Source organism: Hoplias malabaricus, chromosome 4 (genome assembly GCF_029633855.1).
Source record: "Hoplias malabaricus isolate fHopMal1 chromosome 4, fHopMal1.hap1, whole genome shotgun sequence".
NCBI classification, from domain to species: domain Eukaryota; kingdom Metazoa; phylum Chordata; class Actinopteri; order Characiformes; family Erythrinidae; genus Hoplias; species Hoplias malabaricus.
In genome coordinates this window covers 45,600,725-45,623,215 of record NC_089803.1, presented here as the reverse complement: position 1 = coordinate 45,623,215, position 22,491 = coordinate 45,600,725, and the positions used below count along the sequence as shown (strand labels likewise).

The following is a 22,491-nucleotide window of genomic DNA, read 5'->3' as shown; positions in this document are numbered from 1 at the left end:
AATCAGCTACTTATTACCCTCATATCTGCCTCCAATATTCCACCTGCCATATCAATAGACATGTTCATATTAAGTCACCTGTTGACATACTCTCCTGTAAGCATTCTGAGTCAGCCTAAGAGGGTGTGAGACTGTATCAAAGAAGAGTCTGGATGAGCTGCTGTTATTCAGTAAACCATCCTAAATTTACACTGACTCTGGTGTCTTCCTGGGCTCTAATAGGCCTTCCCAGTCTGATGTCTATCTATGTTTAAGTGAAACCAGTTCTTGGATTGAGATAATAACGTTGAAACCTTCACCACACAGTATGTATTTAATATGACTTTATGAGAAAAGTACACAGTGAAATTCTGCAAAAATCATACAGTTGATAGCTAAGAGGTCCCTCTGTTTAATGACAGTGGAATGGTTTAGGCATTATGGGTATTTTTTGTGAAATCCATATCGGTACGTATTCAGTATAAATTCACGAGAAAATTATACAGTGAGGTACCTCTGTTTAATGACAGTAAAATGTAATCTGTATTTCAAAGCCAATTAAGTGTTTATAGAAAAGTAAAACATACGTAAATACATGAAATAATCATGTAATTTTGCCTCTTTAAAGTGATTTAAAATGAAATATCTTCATAATGGCTTCTTAATTTTAGTCCATTTTAGCACTGCGTGCATTTATTGATGTAGTGACAGAGACATCGCTGCTCAAACGTAGGTTTCAGATTCTCTATCTGTCCCAAAGCGGATGTGGTGTTCTCCACAATGAAAAAACTGTAATAATGCGCCTATATGTGCATTTGGATTTGAAGCGCGGATGACTTGACCGTCAGTTTCCAAAGTGCGGATAGCTTGACCCCAGTCCAAAGTCGGTAGAGGTCTGTTATTGAATTGTGATCGCTTTTCAATTGTGGCACTGCTCTCAGCTGAAATGTGATCCCCGCTTTGCATTTTGCTTGGCACGTTCACAGTGCCACACTTCAAGTGAGCTGATTTCATTTTTTGGTTGTTTGTGTTCAATTCTGACACGAATTCAACATTTTATTCTTTAAATGGAAATTGACACATTATTTTTTTCTGGTAAGAGACAGCGCGACATTAAATCAATGTAATGAATATTTGTTTTTCTTTATGGCACGTTTTCGGCATGTCTGTGTTTAAAAGTAATCTCAAGTATATTGCATTTGAATGAAACATATTCTGAGGTAACTGTATTCAGTTTTGACACTATTCCAGCAGGTAATTTTTAAAATGCAAATCCTCCAGTATTGTTTGTAAATAAAGAGGTCAAGGGACGTGAAAACAATAGTGGTTTTGCTTTTAATTTTGGCACGTATTTTTCATGGTAGTTTGGAAAAGCAATGACGTGTGTGGATTGCATTTCACATTGTTCTGTTGCAGTGATTGCTTTTCAATCTGGCACTAATTGCTTTCCAGAGTTGTAGTCTTGTGCTATGGTTTTGTTTATAATATGACCCTGAAAAGTGGACAGTAAATTACACCCATGCTGAAAAATCTAGATAAGCCATTGGAGTTTTTACATATTTTGCTTTATGCTTTTCTTCTTTTTAAGATGGAGTTTTTATTAATTATCAAGAAAAATATCCCAGAAAACACACACACTTCTCAGGACAGTTTTCAGCTTTGGTGAAATTGAAAAGTGTTTCCTGAAGTTTCTGAACATTTTTATTTCAAATAATTCCTTTTGGTTACTGAAGTTAATTTAGGGTTAAGTTTAGTGTTAATAATTATGTCTATTGTTAGCCAAGTGTGTGTGATATATAGCACAATTTTCTGGTACCAAAATCTGTTTACACACTCACATTGTGGACACATCTGTCTTATGGGGGCAAAAATTTTGTTCCCATTACATAAATCATGACATTTTAAAGAGAAGTGTTAAGGTAAATTAACATTAGGGTAAGCCTTAGGGTAAGGGTTTGGGTAAATGTTAGGGTTATGATGGGATCAGACTACACAAATTTAGCCTGATTTTGGCACGAAACACAGAGAAGAGAAAGAGTGAAGCTGCTACTGCAGCTGTCAGGTGGAAAAACGAAACTGAGGAAATGCTCTTGACATGTTAACACATTACCTTAAGATCTCTTTGCAGGACATACGTTCTATTCTTCTCCTTGAAACAGACAGGAATGTGTCCACAGTTGTGTTTTCTTCTTCTTCTGTTTGGAGCACACATTGCCAGCAGCACTCACAGCGCTTCTGTAGCCATGATTGACAGTTCCTTGACCCGCCCATCTGGGCTAGTAGTAATTATGGCTAAGGTCAGTCTCTATGAATGGAAGAATATGTATTGTCCGATGAATACATGGAGACAAGATTTTGTGTGTGTATAGAGAGCGAGACACAGTAAAAATAATGGTGCTTTTCCACTGCATGGGTCTGGCTCTACACGACTCGGCTCGGCATGCTTAAAGCTTGTTGCTTTTCCACTGGCAGGGCTCCCCCGCAAAATGGAGCAGGTGACATTGTAAAATCCCATCTCAGGAATCACTGGCTTTGAAAACCACAACAACAGTGGTGGTAAGTTAGGCACTGTTTACTCATTGTGTATTTGCATGTTTTAGTTTTTTGGACTGAACACGGCTCCGTGCCCCAGTTCTCACAGATCAGTTTTACTTGTTGCAAGTTCAGCTTTCACTAGAATTTTTTGTCCGCCATCAGCTCAAGGAGCATATAAACCTCTTCAAAACCTCTTGAGGTAAAGTTGCGAGCTGCTGTTGTGAGTCCGATAAAAAATAATGTGAAAGCTACTGTAATTTAAGAGATTTAACAAGCAGCAGTTTGTGATGGATTTGAATGAGCTCTGTATTTCGTGGTGAGACGTGTCACTCAGCACTACCAGTGCCAATCAGCACTCTGCAGGGTTTACACATCATAGTGAGCTGGGACTGAAAACCTACCTGGTTCCAGGGACTAGGTACCAGATTTGGCTAGTGCAAAAGCAAAAGAGCAGTGCAGAGTAGATTTGTGTAGGTTACATGCGGTGGAAAAGCACCATAAAAGTCATACCTCAGGTGAAAGGCAACACTGGGGCAGTGGGTGGCAGGAGGAGTAATAATAGTTTACATTCACTTCATGTTGAAGGGTAATACAGTTCACTCAAAGGTTAGCAGTTAGCCACTGGCCTATTGGTCAGTGCATGTGATAAAACACAGCTCAGGGTTAGTGTAGAACTATCTCCTCCCAAAATCCACAGTCCAGCACTGTGGCACAGATGCAGTACAATAACAGGAAGTTGTGGCAGGGTTTATAAGAGTATTTATACTAAGCCAATTCATTATCCAAATACTGATCTGAGCAACATAAAATGCACACTTGTAAACCAGATCTTCTGAGTGTATACTGGAAGTGTGTTACATGTTTGTTTTCTATTACCATTATGGTCTTTATGGTACTCTTAATGGTATAGTGGTCTAAGCTTTAGGATTTTTGAGCAGTCCATTAGCATTAGCATTAGCAGTTTGGCTCAAATGTGCTACTTTCAAACTTCCATTTTGATTGCCTTGTTGGACTGGGAGCTTCTATGGAGCTAAATCAATCACACATCAATCTGAATTTTGAATATTTGGATTTGTCTGAATATTTTATATTTGGATTATTTTTGTATATAAATATATCAATATAGATATTGAAATTTGAGGTGGTGTAATATTCAGACTTGAAAAATTAAAAAATCAGATTATATAAATAAAATTAAAATCTGATTTAAAAAATACAGACCCATAAATTCAAATCTAAAAAGATTGCAAAAATACAAATGTAGGCCAGATGTCACCACTTCGAAATTTCAAGTGTATGCAATAAAATATAATATATATAAAATATAATAAAAATAAAATATCCAGACAAATATACTTCAAATATTCAGAATTAATTTATTCACTCATCTGTAATTGCTTATACGATTCAGGGTCACGGTGGGTCTGGAGCCTACCTGGAATCATTGGACACAAGGAAGGAACACAGCCTGGAGGGGGCACCAGTCATTCACAGGCCGACACACACTGACAAATTCACTCACACCTATGGAGATGTTTGAGTCACCAATCCACCTACTAACGTGTGTTTTTGGACTGTGGGAGGAAACCGGACCATCTGGAAGAAACCCATGTGGACATGGGGAGAACACACAAAACTCCTCACAGACAGTCACCTGGAGCAGTACTTGAACCCACAACCTCCAGGTCCCTGGATCTGTGTGACTGCGACACTACATGCTGTGCCACCGTGCCACCCCAAATCTTACAGAACTATGCAAAATTCATATTCAAATTGTTATGTCATTAATTTAGCTCCATAAGAGTCATTAGCTGGATAATGGATTGAATTTAGCTTAGACTTAATTAAAAGAAAACCCCATTAGGACACATCAGCTACACTGTCGCAACAGTTACTGGGTAAATCTGGTTGGTTTAAAAGGAAAACCTGTAAACAATTCTGTATATTGAGAAAAGACAATCTATCCATAGTGTATATCCACATGTAAAAGTAAAATTATAAGTATTGGAAAAAATGTTGTTCTATTTAACTGATAGTCTTATATATTATAATATACATTAAAATCAATGTATGAAAAACAAGCCTTATTTTATGTATGGTATTTATATGGAAGTCCAGTATTTTATGATTGTCTCAATTAATTTTATACAGTTTTTTTTTTTTGTACATAGATTAAAGACCAAGTGAGGAATTTAAGCTAAGACTTGTGCTGTTATCCACTACGCTATATCTTTCATGCACTATAATAGTTTTTCACTATGCATCATACACTAGAATTTACTTATTTATTCATTTTTAAATGTCAAACTAGTTTTGTACTTTTTTCCTGAGAGTATAAAAAGATACACACTAATGGTTAGCTTCTAGTACAGGTTTGATTTGAGTCAACAGGTCATCATAGACTGATCATAGAAACTGACATGAATTGTCTGCATCATAGTCTAGAAGCTGAAAAAGCAAAAGAGTATTCAATACACAAATTCAGTATACAAATGTCCTGGTAGAATGGTTCTTTAAGGATGCAAAATGATTGATTCTTTGGCATTGTTTCAAAGAACATAAAGTACTATGCAAAAGTTTTAGTTACTAGATAAATTAGATATAAAACAGTAAGAGTTTTGCTTAAAAAAAAAAAGATAATCTTAGGTGCCTAAGACTTTTTCACAGTAATGTATTTGGTTCTGTTATTTCTGAGCAGAGGGTTAGAGGGTTAGTCTGGACAGACTTTCCTTTTATGAAATGTGCATTTTCACAGCTGTCATATTACTGGTTCTGTTGTGTCTGTGTGTCTGAGGGAATGTGTGTGTGATATGAGGGTTTCACCTGTTGGTGCACCTTCTCATGTACACACTTGTGAGTGATGAAAGTGTGATGTGTTAGTATAGCAGCTGTCTCCCACACTGCCACTCACCTAGCTAATCTCTTACATATTCACACACCCACATGGTAATCTCTTTTACACACACTCATACACCTTCCTCATTGCTGAGTGATAATTATGCATTCACTGCAGCTGCTTGTGGGATGCAGCTAATCGCATTAGCAAATCCCAAGGCAAAAGGGGCGGAATGTAGCAACTTTTGCTGATGAGCTCAAAAGAGCATGGGGTGTGTTCACCAAATTCTACCACTGAGTTTTTTCTGTTTTCTGTGATCTTTCTTTACTTTACCAGGCAATGTTGATCTATCACAGTACTGGCAATACCTAGCAACAGACAAGAGGCAGCCATTACAAGTATACATTTGTCAAGTTTCAAGGTTTACTTTCTTAATTTGGCACAAAAACTTTCAACTCAATATGGCAGTGGCAGTATTCTGAACTACAGGAACTTTACTTGCTTTTGTAGTCACATAGATTTCCCTGGGTCTCATGAAGGTTTTTTGACAGGTCAGTTTTACCAGGCTGCCAGTTTTCCACTCAGGCTTGTGTTCACAATGAACATACTACCTTTTAATTGGCTGTAAATAGCATGGTAAAATGCATCTTAAAATGGGCTTGAGACAACATAATTAGCTGTGTCTCTCTGGGCGGGTGGGATAGTATTCCCTCTACCCACTATTCAGCTTAATTTTAGCTCACATAAAATATTTGGCCATCATTTTTCTGATCCTAGTTGGTTGAGCTGTCTAATGAAGTTGTGTTAGCAGCAGTTTGAAAAGATGTAGTGGGGCATCATGTGTTCAGGAAGGAGCAGGAATTAGTTTTCACTCTTTGGACTAAATTGAGGACTAATTGGTGGGATAATTGATAATAGTCAAACACACATCATACAAGCATATAAAACTTAAAATCCAAAAAGACGGGACCATGTGTAGAATGCAGAGGATAAACACTAAACAAGACAAGCAGGAAACAGATCAAGATACAGATAAACAATACACCTAGAGACAGATAGACACATAAAATGACCAACAAAGCCAATACAAAGGAACAGGGCTTATATACACAGAAGAGGAGAGAAAAGGAGAGAGAAACCTGAGAACAGGAGTCACATCACACAAACGAGGAAGAGTGTCAAGAGAATAGGAGAGACACCTGCGAACATCAGTCACACGACACAGAAGGGGGTGTGGCAGGAGATCACATGAGGAGTCACAAGCACATGTTGGGAACGAGACAAAGCATAAAACAATGATAGAAATCAAAAGACAGGCAGACAAAGCATGAGAGTAAACAAGGGAACAGGGGGGACACAGACAGCAGGAGGACACTACAGGGCAAAAGCGGAAGAGCTGTACACTACCTTTTGCAGTGCATTGTGGTATTGTTTGATTAAACTGAATACTGTTCACTTTTTTGGGGGCAAAAAAAATAGATTTTATAATAAGATTGGAATATAAAGGGAAACAAGTGGACAATTTAACATGAGGAGGGAGAGAATTTCAAAGATGGAAGCAATTCTAGAAAGAGCTTGGTCACTAAATGTCTGAAATGTCAATGACTTGACAGCTACTAAACCTGAGGACTACACTGACGGAGAATAGGTGAGCTTGTATAGGGGAAAAAGCTCAGACAGATAAGGGCAGAGTTTTTGAGAGCCTTAAACATGAGCAGTTGAATTTAGAAGTGGATGCTGTATTTTTCAAGCAAGTGGAAATTTTGAATGATGATTTAATGTGATGAGATGAGCAGGTACAAGTGAGGAGACTAATGATAAAAAATATAAAATAGTCTAAGCAGCTAGAAATGAAAGCATGAATGAGAGATTTCCAAGCAACCGCAGACAGAAGAGAGACCTCCAAAGGTGTTCATTATTGGGCGTGTCTGGCCTGACAAATATTCATCCATGAAAAGTCATTGTCCTTGGTCCACTTTCCATAAAAATTGAGTCCCCTTTTTAACATCTATCAAACATATATTTTTCCTGACCATAAAAAAAGGATTTTCATATTCAAAAGACCACAATGGCCATCATGAAAACATGAATTAAAACTTTATGTATAAGTTTATATATCTAATCGGTGTCCAAAACCTTGTCAATTTAATGTCTTTTAATTGTCTTTGTGCTAAATTGGTTAGCAGAACGATTGGTTTCATTTTAGCAATATTGCAAACAGAAGATATGACAAAAAAAGTTTTCATAAGCATTGTATGAAAATGGATTTAGAGCCAGCGGTATTAAAATTGTTTAAAATTGAGTGCAGATTTGACAGTGTTGAAATATGGAAAAGTTTATAATTGTCTGATTCATGAAGCTTTAGTACGACATGGAAACACATGGAGATGTGAAAGCAGTTGATGAATCAGTATGAGAGCTCCAGACAACCAGCCCTCATTTGCATTTAAAGAATAAAGCATTGCCTACTGAGGGCAAGATTTTCTTTAGTGTGATAGCCTTGCTTATATTTAAAGCAAACACATTAATTGATACATCTGTACAAAAGGCAGGGGTTTCTGGTTTTGCAGTAAGTTTGGAACATTGTAGCATGATATGGCATTTACAATGGCAATGGAGGTAATAATCAGGGCCCCTATGTGGGTCATAGGTGGAGAGCTTGCATGAAGGTACTTGGCTTCCCCCAGTTAGAGCTTGCATGGATGAAATGATGACCCTTACAACTACTATGCTTTGCACATGGTGGTTGCTGGGGAAGTTAAATGATAATCTAAGGTTGGCTAGGCTTAAAGTTAAATCGAGCGAGTCTAGAAGTCTGTCGATTGTCAAGGGATAACTTGTGCAGGAAATTTTTTTGATGGAAGGAGAAATGATCCCTACAGTACTGGAAAGACCAGTGAAGAGTTTAGGTACATGGTATAGTGCAACGCCAAATGATTTAGTTGTGGGACTAAAGGCTGAATAGGTGAAGGCTATTAATAACATTGATAGATCATGTTTGCCAGGGATGTTGATATTGTGGTGTCAGCAGTTTGGCTTACTGCCTTGTATTAGATGGCCGTTGAATGTTTATAAAATAAACACAGAAGTAGAGAGGAAGGAAAGGGTCATGAACAAGGCTATAAGGAAGTGGCTAGGGGTGACGCAGTGTTTAAGAAGTGTGGCATGGTATGGGAGAGGGGTACTGGAGATACCACTAATGAGTTTAGTTGAGGAAATTAACTATACTAAGGTAAGTCGCGAGATGATTTTGTCAGGATTGAAGCAAGCAGCAGGGCCAGTCACAAAAGCAGGAAGGAAGTGGGCTCCAAAATTGGCCTTGCAGGTAGCCAGGAGTTTATTACAGCTAAGGGATGTGATTGGTGAGGTGCAGTGTGGAACAGCAGGCCTTACTGATTCATGAAAACTTTTAGTAAGGCCCAATCACCAGAGAGAAGGCAAATGATGACTAGTTTTATTTGCGAGCAGGAAGAAGTAGCACAGTAGCGTCACAGGAAAAACAAGGCCAGTGGCTTCATTGGGAGAATCTAGAGAAGGAAATGATCACTTGGCAAGAGTTGTGGGCAATGAAAGCAAGTTTAATTAAGTTTTTGCCGGATGTAACTTACGAGGTCCTTCTAACGCCGCAAAATCTTGTACATTGGATAGGTGAAGACCCTAGCTGTAGATTATGTACAGGGGTTGGCATGCTGAAGCATATTCTATCAACTTGTAAGCTTAGTTTCTTCTTTTTTAACAAACATAATATTTTAGACACATTTCAGTCAGGTTTTAGTACACCATAGTACTGAGACTGCTCTTCTTAAAGTATTAAATGACATACTTTTAGCCGTTGATTCAGGAAAGTGTGTTGATTTAATTCTCCTGGACCTAAGTGCATCTTTTGACACAGTTGACCACACCATCCTGTTAGATCACTTGTTGTGTGGTGGCCTCCAGGATTGCATTGAAGTGGTTTGCCTCCTACTTAGAAAATTGAACTTTTTCTGTTAAGATAGGACAGTCTTCCTCTTCCTCTCCTGCATCTATTACTTGTGGTGTACCTCAGGGCTCTATCTTGGGACCCATCCTCTTTTCTTTGTACATGCTCCCTCTGGGGTCAATCTTTCAAAAATATAATGTTTCATATGATCTTACGTAGGTAGTTTCTTTCAACCCCATCATATAATTAAGAGAATACTGTCTTTTAAAGACCTGGAAACAGTTATTAATGCTTTTATCTCTTCCCCTATTGACTATTGTAATTCTCTGTACCTGGGGATATCTCATTCAAGCCTGTTACGATTGCAACTGGTCCAAAATGCAGCTGCTAGACTTTTGACCGGTACTAAGAAAAGGGAGAGAATTACCCTTGTGTTGGCATTGTTGCACTGGCTGCCAGTGAAATACAGAGTTGAATTTAAAGTGTTACTGTTTGTCTTTAAAGTTCTCCATGGCCTGGCTCTGAAATTTATTTCAGATCTTCTTTGTCTTCAATCTACCCCACATGCCCTACGTTCCTCTAACCAATTGCTTTTAGACACCCCTCGTTCTCGGTTGAGGTTCAAAGGAGATTTGGCTTTTGCTGTAGTCGCTCCAAGACTTTGAAACAGTCTCCCACTCTTCATAAAGCAATCCCCTACAATAGTGAAGTTTAAGTCCAATTTGAAAACCTATTTATTTTTCTGTGCCGTTTTGGTACTTTTAAATTATATTAGCCATTTGTTCTGCTTTGGTTTTTGTTGTCTTGCCATCAGTATTTTCTCCACAAAAAATTTTATTGTTAGATTCTTTTACTTTTTATTTCTTTTCTATGTATGTTTTATAATTTTATCTGGTTTTGTTTGTTAGTTGATTTTTATTGTGCAGCACTTTGGCCGACATTCACTGTCTTTTAAAAGTGCTATATAAATAAACATGACTTGACTTAACTAGTTTGTCGCAGGGTCAGTATACATGGAGACATAAACAGTTGCTAAGGGTTTTAGCATGTTTGTTGGACAGCAAACTATTAGAGGTAAATGCAGTGACAAGTGGTTATAGCAATAAAGTGTTTAAGTTTGTGCAGAAGGGGGAACTTATTCAAGAGTGTGCGCAGGCTATAAATATTTGTAGGTGGGTTGAGGCATGAGACTGGAAATTGTTGGTGGATGTAAGTAAAAAAAAAAAAAATGCAGGTCCCAGAGTGCATGGTATTAACTACACTGAGACCAGACATGGTGCTCTGTTCTGAAAGTAAATGGATAGTTTCATTTTCAGTTTTATTTCATAGAGTTAACAGCTCCATTTGGAGATGCAGTAAATAAAGCATTAGAAAGGAAGAAGCTGAATAAGTGAACTTTTGGCGGCTGAGGTGAGGAAACACCAGTGGCAGGCACATGTAAGATCAGTGGAAATAGGTGTTAGGGGATTTGTAGTAAAGTATACCACATCCCTGCTTGTGCAGTTCAGCAACAGTGTCCAAAAACTAAGGGCAGCTGTGAAGGAGTATCAGAAGTAGCTGAAATTTCTAGTCAGTGGTTGTGGATTAGGAGAGCACAGAATTTTTGGGGAAATGCACTGTAGATTTGCTGTTGTGGTGGTTGGCAATATGTATCACATAAAGGGGGCACTGAGCATGCATTAACAGTGTGGATTTATGGTAGTTGATGGTTAAGGGTATGGTAGGGCTGTAATGCTTGGAGGGAGTGGGTCTGGGACACCAGACTTCACTGTTAAGCCTTCTGGAGGTGTCTTGGGCTTAATTCAAAACACAGATGAGGGGACGTGCCTACCTGATGACACCTGTGATAATCTAGCAATGCAGAGGGTGGTTTAGGTACTGATATGGTGGGCTCAATGAGTAACCATAGTTGTTAACAGTAGCTGATTGCTGATCGGATCATAAATGGTCACAATGTCCTTAGTGGGTTGGTGTAGGATATTGTTTTATTTAAATATTGCTAGTTGTAGCTGGTTGCTGATCGGACCATAAATGGCTACAGCAACCTTAGTGTTTAGGTGTAGGTGTTCAACAATGGAATTATGTGGCTGCAAATCATGGTTTCATTCACATAGCTGTAAAAGTCCCAAAGGAAACACAGTTAAACACATCTGAGGGTAAGAACGCCAGTCATCACCATTATAGCCAACCAGTATTAATTCCTCAAAGATGTCAGGCTATTATTTAGTTAATCATAAACTGATTTTGAACACATTAGCTTCAACCAATCAGATTGTAAGAGAAATTTACAACAGCTACATTAGTTTATTTCAGCCAGCCATTGCCATACTGACTGCAAATTGTTTTTGACCCACATTAAAAGTGTTTTGTAAGTTGGTGATGCTGTAAATGTCCAGGCTACTAAAATTATGCTTTGGAGCATGAGTAAAATTAGCATTGTTCTGGTAATGGAGATTTGTAGACCTTCCTCAGTAGCACAATAGTGTAAAGTGGAAAACAAGCTATTTGGCACAAATGGAACAACGTCCAAACACTGATTTTCTGCAACTCAACTTGTTGTACACAGCTGTGCATCAACAGGAGATTTGCTCATTCATTGTATGTCAAAGGTTTGTGAACACCTGCTCAGCCAGCATGAAATGTTGGTTACTAATAGGGAGTTTTTTTATGCTTTACTGAATCAACAGCCACTACTCTTTCAGTTTCTTTAGATTTTGGAAAAATCCTACAATAATTTGATGGTATTTTCTTGCAAGAGTATTGAGGTCAGCTGCCGATACTAGAAGATTATTTGTGGATCATAAGTGCCACTGAAACTCATCCCTTAGCTGCTGGATGGTATTCTATGATTCTACAGAATGCAGTTCCACGGCTTCACATTCCTCAGGCGGGGAGCTTTATCCATGGGTTGCTGTCACATTATATTTATTTATTTATTTATTTATTTATTTATTTTGGTATAGGAGCCATATTGGGGACCAATTTTCTGGTTTCATAGCACAGGAATTATGTAAACAAATGTGAAAGATGGGTAAATGTATCTCATACACAGCTCCTCTGCATGTGCTGGAGAGAGCCTCACAACACTCAAAATCAACTGAGCCGTATAATCTGATCTCGCTGTCCCTGGGAGTGGAAAAGGATTCTTGGAGGATAATGTTGTATCGTGACTTTCTGTCTCAATTATTTCTCTGATTTCTCTGAAAGTGTGAGTGATCAGTGTGAAAGGGTTTTGTGACATAGTGAAGCAGAGGCCGAATTCAAAATGTCTTCCTACACCCTCCATAGGACAGACTGTGAGTAAAAACAATAATGGTTTACATAAGTTCTATGTCGAAAATATTTTTTAGTCTGCTATAAAGTTCACGTTACCCTGTCAAAGTAGTGCACAGTCTGGGTGCAGTATTTTTAGTTTATTATCTGTAACGTGCACTATGTAGTGAGTATGGCTCTTTGGGATGCATCCCAAGCTCTTTTACTGACTGACACAGAAAAATAGACCTCTGTTTAGCAACGTGACATGGATAAATGGGTCAGGGATTGATTTATTTCATTTTAATGTCAAGATGAGGGCTTTAATGTTTTAAAAGACATAGAAACATCAGTTTTTATCTGAGCTGTTTGTTTATAAGCAATGTGCTGCTACTTTACACAGTGACATCACCTGAAACCCGTGGAGGCCCCAAATGGCTGACATTTTGGGTATGGTTAGGTCAGCATAATAAGAAAAATATTCTTCATCCTTTGACTGCTCCTGTCAGGGGTCACCACAGTGGATCACTGATCCACATTTTACCATATTCTTTGGCACAGTTTTACATCAGATACCCATCTTGACACAGCCCCCATTACTTATCTGGGCACACACACTCACACCTATGGACAATTTCCCAGTTGCCAATCCACCTACCAAAGTGTGTTTTTGAACTGTGGGAGGAAATTGGAGCACCCATGGACATGGGGAGAATACACTAAACTCATCAAGACAGTCATCTGGAGCAGGGCTCAAACCCACAACCTCAGCCCCAGGCGCATGGAGCTACAATAGGAAAAATATAAAGTTCATAAAAAAATTACTATTAATATGGATGTAGCATGCTTAGTAAGTCAGTAAACAGTTGTTTTCCAGGCCAGCTACAACAGAGATTGTTGTGCTGAGTGTGTATGTGAGAGTGTGTTAGAATGAAGGATTAGAAAAGCATTTAAATGTGAGGTGCCCCTGCTCCCCTCTCTCTCTATTTCTCTCTCTCTCTCTCTCTCTCTCTCTCTCTCTCTCTCTCTCTCTCTCACTCTGCTCAGAAGAGGAGAGAGAGTGTGCTGTGAGCATAATTTAAGTGACAGGCCTGATAGTGGGTTTAAATCATGCCGGCGCTGCCACATTAGACTGGGGGCAAAAGCTGAATCATAACATCACAGCCCCTCTCCATAATTACAAATTACAGTCAGCCTCTGCCACAGCATCTGCTTTGTGCTCTTGCTCTCTATCACCTGCAGAAATAGCAGCAGGACAAAAAACAATAAACCACGGAAGAAATTCATTCCAGATGTCTTAAATTGTTGAAGATGCCTAGATGCCCTACAGGTTCATTTTTCAGGCGTGTAGTCTGACTGCTACTGCTATCTAGACTCTCAGAAATGAATTAAATAGAATCAATAAAGGTTCTTGAGAGAAATTCTTTTTGTGGTTGGATGGTTCTTTAAAGAACCATTTCTTTAAGTGAGGTGCATACATGCACCACCGTTCCAGAGTAAAGGTATGGAGGTATTTTTGTGCCAAATCAAACAAAACACCCATTACAAATGCAGAACATGACATATTAACACACAGTGTGATTTACAAATACAAAATGTGATTGTTACAATGAAATAAAGTGCGTTTTTTTCAATCGTAAATTTTGGCACAGTTTTACCTGACACACGTGTGTGAGCGGATCCGCAACCAAATGAGAGCTGACTTGTAGCCTTGTAAAATACATTGCCCCTCAAAAGTAAGTGTCGCTCTCTGTTCACTCTATATAATGTGACTGCGCGATATTATGCTGAATTCTGACTTTGGACAGACTCTCTCTTAAGTCATGCAAAAGCGAACACAACTGAACATGCCTGCGATTCCTGTTGTTCCTCTTTAAAAATAAGTGTTGAACTTGATTTAGTAGTTTGGTCAGCTACAGTTCAAAGTATTTGCCTGAGACAATCACTATTAATGCCATCTTTTCAGAGACTCTAAGCAGCACAATCATTATCCAACTTGGCTGTAGTAACAGCTTCTACACTTCAGACAAGGCTTTACATTATATTTCAAAAAATTTTGCTCATGATTTGGTGGCATTATACAATTCATACAAATTATACATATAGGATAAACAGTTAAATGTCTGTGTCCTCAATGGGTGCACCTTTAAAAGGAACACTAGGTTCTAATAGTAATAATAATGATAAGAAGAAGAATTCAATAATTCATTCATTGTCTGTAACCACTTATCCAGTTCAGGGTCTCGGTGGGTCCAGAGCCTACCTGTGAATCACAGGAACACATGCTGGAGGGGGAGCCAGTCCTTCACAGGGCAACACATGCACTCACTTTTGAGATGCCAGTCTACTTACCAACATGTGTTTTTGGACCATGGGAGGAAACCGGAGCATCTGGAGGAAACCCATGCGGACAGGAGGAGAACACAACAAATTCCTCAAGACAATCACCTGGAGCCAGACTCAAACCCCCAACCCCAGATCCCTGGAGCTGTGCGACTGCGACACTACCTCTTGTGCCACCGTGCCTAATAATAATAATAATAATAATAATAATAATTTTTATTTAAAATAGCTTTCAGTATACTCAAGGACAAAAGAGTAAAACTATAACAAATAAAGCAATGAGGAGTAAAAGACAATAAAATAAAATTACAGATTAAGACATGATAAGAGTACAGTAAGAAAATAGAGAGCTACTACAATTGTAATAAAACAACAAGGCAGTGAGACAATAAAACTATACATTAGGAAAAGCAGCCTGAAAAAGAAAAGTTTTTAAATGCTTCATAAAGCTAGAAAGTGATGGGCAGAGGTGAAGGGGGATAGTGTTCCATAACTTTGGGCCTGCAACACTGAAAGCTCTGTCCTCATAGCTGTGTAGTTTGGCAGAAAGGAACAGAGAGCAAATGAGCATCAGCCAACCGAAGTGCACGTGAAGGAGTGTGTCTGGACAACAGAGCAGAGAGGTAGTCAAGAGCCAGACCATGTAAAGATTTAAAAACAGAAATACTCCGTAGTTCATATGGATCTCCCAGATCCTTTATGTTGCTGGTGCTTGCCACTTTCTGTCCACTGCCACCATCAGCGAGTTATGGTAATAACCACATAACCTATTGATAAGAAAATATTTTTATGGAGATTTATGGAGAAAAATGTCAGGCACACTACACAGCTGGGGACAACACCAGATTCCCAAGGAAAACATGCAACTAGGACCTAGGAGACACAGATAAACACATGCATCTTACTTTGGTTATTATTTGCACTGCTAGTTGTGTAGAGTTAAAAAAAAAACATTAGCGGTAGCAGTAATGCGCCCCATAGTGCTGCGTCAGATAAGGTGGAAAGAAAATTACAAAAAGTTGAAATAAAGGCTATAACGGCTTGTTTGGTGTTGTTTCTCTTACAGGTAATAGTGGTAATTGGGGACAGGTACATCTAGCACTATGTAAACTATGTTTTCCATAGTTTACTATTCATTCCATCCTCCACTATAGAGCTCCACTGCATGCTCCTGTGTTTACTTTTTGTGCTCTGTTCTCATTGGCTGTTGACAGGACTCGTTCCTTTTACACTAAGTGATTACGTACAAAGTCAGGTCAAATTAATCACGTTTGATATTCTGCGACTGGTCTGAAACGCGATCTGGAGGCAAAAAATTTGAGTCTAAGCCTCTCACACACTACCTGTCTTTCTCTCCGACTGACAACTCTGACTGCACCAGAGTCTGCAGACTAGAGCCAGCAAGCACAGACTCAGCCCGACTGGCCTAAAAATTATGTAGCTTTACAGTTTGTGAATATTGTGCTTTAACTATTAAAAAAAATGTATTAATTGTATTGTAACTGCTTATTGCGGTGGGTCTGGAGCCTACCCAGAATCACTGGGTGCAAAGCAGGAACACACCTTGGAGGAGGCACCATTCTTTCGCAGGGTAACACACATTCACACTTATGGACACTTTTGAGTCACCAATCCACCTACAAAAGCATGTTTTTTGGACTGTGTGAGGAAACCCACACAGACACGGGGAGAACACACCAAACTCCTCACAGACAGTGATTCAGAGTGGGACTCAAACCCACAACCTCCAGGTCCCTGGAGTTGTGTGACTGCAACACTATCTGCTGTGCCACCGTGCCACCCACTTAAAAAAATGTCAGATAATGACCGGTCATCCTGCTTGTTCGGATATAGGTATCACACTAACCCATCCATGACTTCAGGATTTCAAGTCGATAAAGGAATATGAAGTTCTCCTATGTGCTTGAGCCAAGAACCATTTAAAAGCCTGTTCTTTTGAATGGATGGTGCTATCTTGTAACACATCCTCTGTATCCAAGAGCAAAGCAATGAAACACATAATCAGAATATGCACATCTGTGTTTTGCATATTAAGATGTTCCTGCATGTGAAATCCCAGCCTTGTAAGTGTTACCTATGGCTATAAATAAAAAGCACGGATGTTGCCAAAGCCTGCTGCTGTTGTTCTTCAATGCATTCTGCCAGTTTGCCAACAGAATGGCATTCATATCATAAAGACTTATTGTGATACCAGAAATGTGTTCTCCTCTTAGAATGTGTTTTTTCCCCCTCTCTTTTCTAGGACTAAATATTTCTTGGGATTGTTTTAGGCTTTTAAGTCAGACACTTTATATATATATATATATATATATATATATATATATATATATATATATATATATATATATATATATACATGAAAAAGAATTATATATATATATATATATATATATATATATATATATATATATATATATATATATATATATGCTCCAATTCCTGAGATGGAAGCTCTTTTTCATTAAGTTTCATTTTTTTTGGTTGTAGTTACCAGTAGCTTGGCTAGTGTTTTAAATTTGCCTTATATTCCAGTTTAAAAAAATACTGGCAAGATGAAATGGTTTAATCAAACAAGAGTTTGTCCACAAGCATTTAGAAAAATGCTAACAGAGCAGGATACATACATCAAGTTTCTTCCAGCCACTGAACAATTATTTAATTATTCACACACATTGCCATCTATCCTCTGAAAGACAAAACATGAAAGCAAAGTCGTCTGGGTTGATGAATGCCACTACAGCACTTTCTGCACATCACTTTTGTTTGCATTTTCCAAGATGTGCACCTCTGTGCCTTTCACCATTCCAGTCCAATGAGAGAGGATGACAGAACCAAAAAATAATGAATGAGAGAGAGAGAGAGAGAGAGAGAGAGAGAGAGAGAAGAGAGAGAGAGAAGGAAAGCAGACAAGGGAGTTTGAAAAGCCTTTCTGTTAAAAGTGTTCAGTGACCCAGCACTGACGGCCAGTCTCCACTGCCACTCACCACAATAACCCTGCCATGTCCTGCACTGGCCTGCCCACACACACACTGCATAGATGACTTCCAGTTTTTCTCACATAATAATTATTAGCATCATGCATGCAGTTACAAATCTCCACTGTCCAGTGCTGGGGGAATTTATAGCTCTCTGGCTCATGCATAGTATTGGCTATTGTGCAGCTGATCCAGAACGTTCCATTTCATTTGATGCTTTGTTTTAATAGAGATTATACAAGCTGAATAAACGACTGAAGATATTTGTCCTCAGTCTGTGCATTTTACAATAGGTGAAATTATTAATTATGGACAATTACAATAATAAATAATGAACACATTGTTCTGACCAATTCTTGAATGATATTATATAAAAAAAAACACAATAGTGACTTGCTGCCACTTGCCTCAGATATTTTAGGCTTTACAAAAAGCAAAAATGATTATTTTTAATGAGATTAGTGAAACTGCAAGACATTAATGCCATTAATGCAAAAAATAAATTCAGAAACCACAATGCAGTTGTCCTCTGCTGAAGCTGTGAAAAATATCCACATTGCTGACATTTTCATTCTGCAGCGTCTGAGCGGGACTACTTGTGTGACTGGCCCAAGAGCCCAAGACAAAGGCATAGTTTTCAGCTGTAATCTCAATCCATGGGTTGTAGTCACATGATTTTTGTTTTTGCCATGGACGCCATATTGTGACTGATTGTCTGGTTTCAGAGAGCAGCAATTATGTAAACTAATGGGAAAGTTGGATACATATATCTCATACACAGCTCCTCTCCTTGCACTGGAGAGAGTCTTATAACACTCAGAAGCACAGAAGACCACACACTTCTGTGTTGCATAATGAGGAGAAAAAGAGAAACTAACAGAAAACTGTTTAACTGTCTGATTTTAATGCATTTCTCTGCTCTTGTGACTAAATCGGAGTGAGCTATTAATACACAGATGATATACAAGCTACAGTAATCGTCTTATTTCACTCATGTTTTGTGTTAGTGTGTAAGGGGTCTATAGACAAAATTATGTTGTCTAATTATTTTCCACCAGTTTACAGGATAAATTTGATCCTGCTGTCCCTGCATTATGAGAATGTAACAGAGGATAATGTTTTATTGCGACTCTGTGCCAAAATAATGTATTTGGTTTGGCTTAAAGTGTTAAATAAATTAGATCTCTTTGCCTGAAAGTATGAGCAATCAGTAAGGGACGATTCCATGCCACAGCCAAACCAAGGCTAAATCCCAAATGTCTCCCGTTACCCCCTTACCTGTAATCACTGGGCTCAAGGCAGGGACACACCCTCAAAGGGGTGCCAGTCCTTCGCAGGGTTACACACACTCACATATTCACACTCATTCCAGGTCCCTGGAGCTGTGTGACTGTGACACTACCTGCTGCAAAACCGTGCCGCCCAAATGTAAAATTAACAAACAAATTAATTAAAAAAATGAATTGGACCAATCCATATTTTGCATAGTGTTTCCTCACATAATTAAATCTGATCCTGTGAACTGAAAGAGTGGTATTATGTGATAGATGTTATTTCAGTACATGGTCAAGGCCTGTCCCTGCATCTGGCTTTGGCTATTTCTGCTGTTTATGCATGATCTGGTAAAGCATTGACTTGATTTAAAATCTGTGTCACATCTGAACAAGGTGTCATGCATTTCTTGCATTTAAAGAAAATATGATGGTGAATATCACCACTTCAAACAGTGTGAAAGACTGCTATGAAGGGTTTAAGGCATTAGGCACTCCATTTTCCATCTGTGAGATACCACTGCCCTGCTTCTGTTTTCTACCTTTTTTGGATGCTATACTGGAACACTGCCCAGTTCCAATGCCCTCCCGCCCAACAAATGCTCTTGTCCCCAGAGCCTGTTTATCAGCCCCAGCATGGCACAGTGGAGCACCACAGCAGCGTGACGTGGCTCGATTAATTCAGGCCCAGCTCTGTCACTGCCAGCTCACAGCCAAAACCCACAGCACACTAATATATATGATAATAATCACAGCTCCACACCGCAGCCAGACGTTCTAATATCATTTCTTCTCCGACTTGGCTAGCCAGTGCTTTCTAAGCAAATTCACTGTCCCACTGTTTCTACAGCGCTTGACCTTATTAATGTGACATACACATTGCTCATGAACTACCAATATCTAGATGTAGAAGTGTAAAAGATCTTGACTTGAATCAGTGACTGATTCTTCTATATATTATTAATCAGTGATTTATGGACCTGGATATATCAAAGATTCAGTATTAAACCTATTTTAATTAAACACAATGTAGAGAATAGAGCCTATGTCATTGCTATTTTGGGCTCAGCACTACAGAAACTGGATTATGTAATACACACACACACACACACATACACACTTTTGATATTCCTTTAAATGTGGCTGCCTCCATGTAGGTGTGTCTATGTATAGAGTACAAACTATTTGCCTTTCTATGTGACTTGCACATAAAATAATAATAATAATAATAATAATAATAATAATAATAATAATAATAAAATTCTTGATATCCAAATGTTACAGAAGTGCACAAGAAATAACCCCAGCTTGGCTTTCATTGGTTTACATTTTTTCAAGCATGACGTTAACATCACGTTTCACACCCAGAATTGACTTCCATCCCACGCTACAGAATTCTGAGTCATAAATATTACAATTCACATTCAGGGTGGCCCTGACTGCACTGGGAGAAAATCAGAGAATCTTGGGAGATATCTGTTTACAATCTCCTCCTAAAATCGGGAGACCTCCTGCAACCTTCGGGAGGAGCAAATCAGCCTCAATATTTTGATTATTCTGTAGTGTGGGCCAGGCATTGCACACTGCAGTATCTGCCATTATATTGCATGGTTTTGGTTTAAAGAAACACCTTTATTCTTAGGGAAACTGCTTAAAAAAAAAACCATCCCTCCACTCAGCATCGTGAAAAATCAAGGTGTCCACTCCCAAAGTATCGTTCCTCCAAGCATAGTTGACCTGAAAACAATAAACTGACATTCCATTTTTATTCACTGACGAAAAGTGGAAAATATTTTGCCATATTTCTCATCTTCAAATTATTAAGTTTTGGTTTAGTTTCCATTGTGAGAAAAAGGCTGTCAGTGAAGATTTTTCATCATAGTTTCTGTTAACAAATTTTACACTGTTGCTGATGTTGGATGAATAGTTTTGAATCATCAATGGTCCAGTTCATCCCATCAAATGTTGAGACAAAAAAAAAACATCATCGGAGCCCCCTGTACACTACCTGACTTTCCCTCCAACTAACAATTCCAAATGCACCAGAGTCTGCAGACGAGAGGCAGCTATCACAGACTCAGGCAATCAGGGTTAAAATCTGGCTAAAATAACCTTTTTAATCCAGTTTAAAGCACAGTATCAATGTACATTGTCAGTTAACAACAGGAGTTTCCTCCCGCTTTGTTTCTAATCACAGTGTGATTTGCTTTTCCTCCACCTCACATTACGCTGTGTTGCTGGCCTAGTGACCAGTTTCTTACTTCACTAACTTCTGTTCTCTGTGTAATGACGTCCCTACTGACCCCAAACAACCTTACCCTAAAATATTAATGGCTACCTGCTAAGAGCTGAGGAGAGAAGCCTCTGGTAAAACAGGCACAGGCTTTGTTTATGTGGGGAAAAGAGTGAAAGCAATACCCTGACTGGCATAGCTGTCTCCATTTCAGTGCTATCCTGAGGGCTCAGCTTCAGATCACGAGAGAGAAATGTAGGGAGAGAGGAAAGAGAGAGAAACACAGGTGATAAAAACCCTCCATGGGAGTCTCCTCTGTTCATTTACAGATGGATGGAAATCTCTAGAGGTGTGTGAATGGTATCAGCCAGGGTTCACTATGCAACTTAGATTCAACTGATTTATTTTTCACATTCTAAAGTATAAACTATATGAGCCAGCTGTAGAGTTGCATTGCTTTACTTATTTTTTACTAATAAAGGTTTTCTGCAAAAAAATTAACCCACTATGACTCCTTTCTCGAAAAACATAAACCCCCAGGTTTTGTACATAGAAAAGCACAGATAAACTATACATGATATGTTTTTATGAAATTATCTACAATTGTGGGAAATGCTGTTCTCTCTGGTTTGTTTATGTTCAGAGGTTCAGTGACTTGTGAGACAGGTGTGTTTGGGGAGAAGAAAAAGACTGTTGTTTGTACGTGGCTGAAGTTTAACTAGTCAGTAAGTTTTTCACTGTTTGATGCCACAGAAGCTCATTTGTAACTCGAGCTGTTAAGTTTTGAAGCACATAACCCAGATTGTTGCACCCCTACAATTACTTATTTCTCTGAAGTAGACACTTTTTTATGATTTGATGGTTCTGATTATGTTTACTAATAATAAAATCCATGTTCCAAAATCCCCTATGTACCATGAGTATCAACACATCACAATCAACAACTGTAGAGAAATGAACACAGGGTGAATAAATTATTTAACGCTTTGGCACGGTTTTACCATCCTCAGTCTACTCCCTGTAGACAGAGATGTGAGAGAAGAGAGAGGTAAAAGGAAAGATACTGAGGCGTATTGGAGAGTGGAGAGTGAATGCTTCAGTGGCTAGTGTTGATGCAGTTTGAC

The 22,491-nt window shown here is 38.6% G+C and overlaps 1 protein-coding gene across 2 annotated transcripts in view; it reads left to right on the top strand.

The window, feature by feature from the left end:
• The window catches only part of chrm2a (cholinergic receptor, muscarinic 2a), a 232,631-nt gene that overhangs the window by 113,217 nt on the left and 96,923 nt on the right, over positions 1 to 22,491 (top strand). Inside the window, exon 3 of one of the 2 annotated variants that reach the window (XM_066668974.1) lies at positions 2,452 to 2,535. The exons of the other annotated variant lie outside the window; for it this stretch is intronic. The gene's annotated coding sequence lies outside the window, so the exon portion shown is untranslated. The remainder of the gene's footprint in view (positions 1 to 2,451; positions 2,536 to 22,491) is intronic. 2 annotated transcript variants of the gene reach the window in all.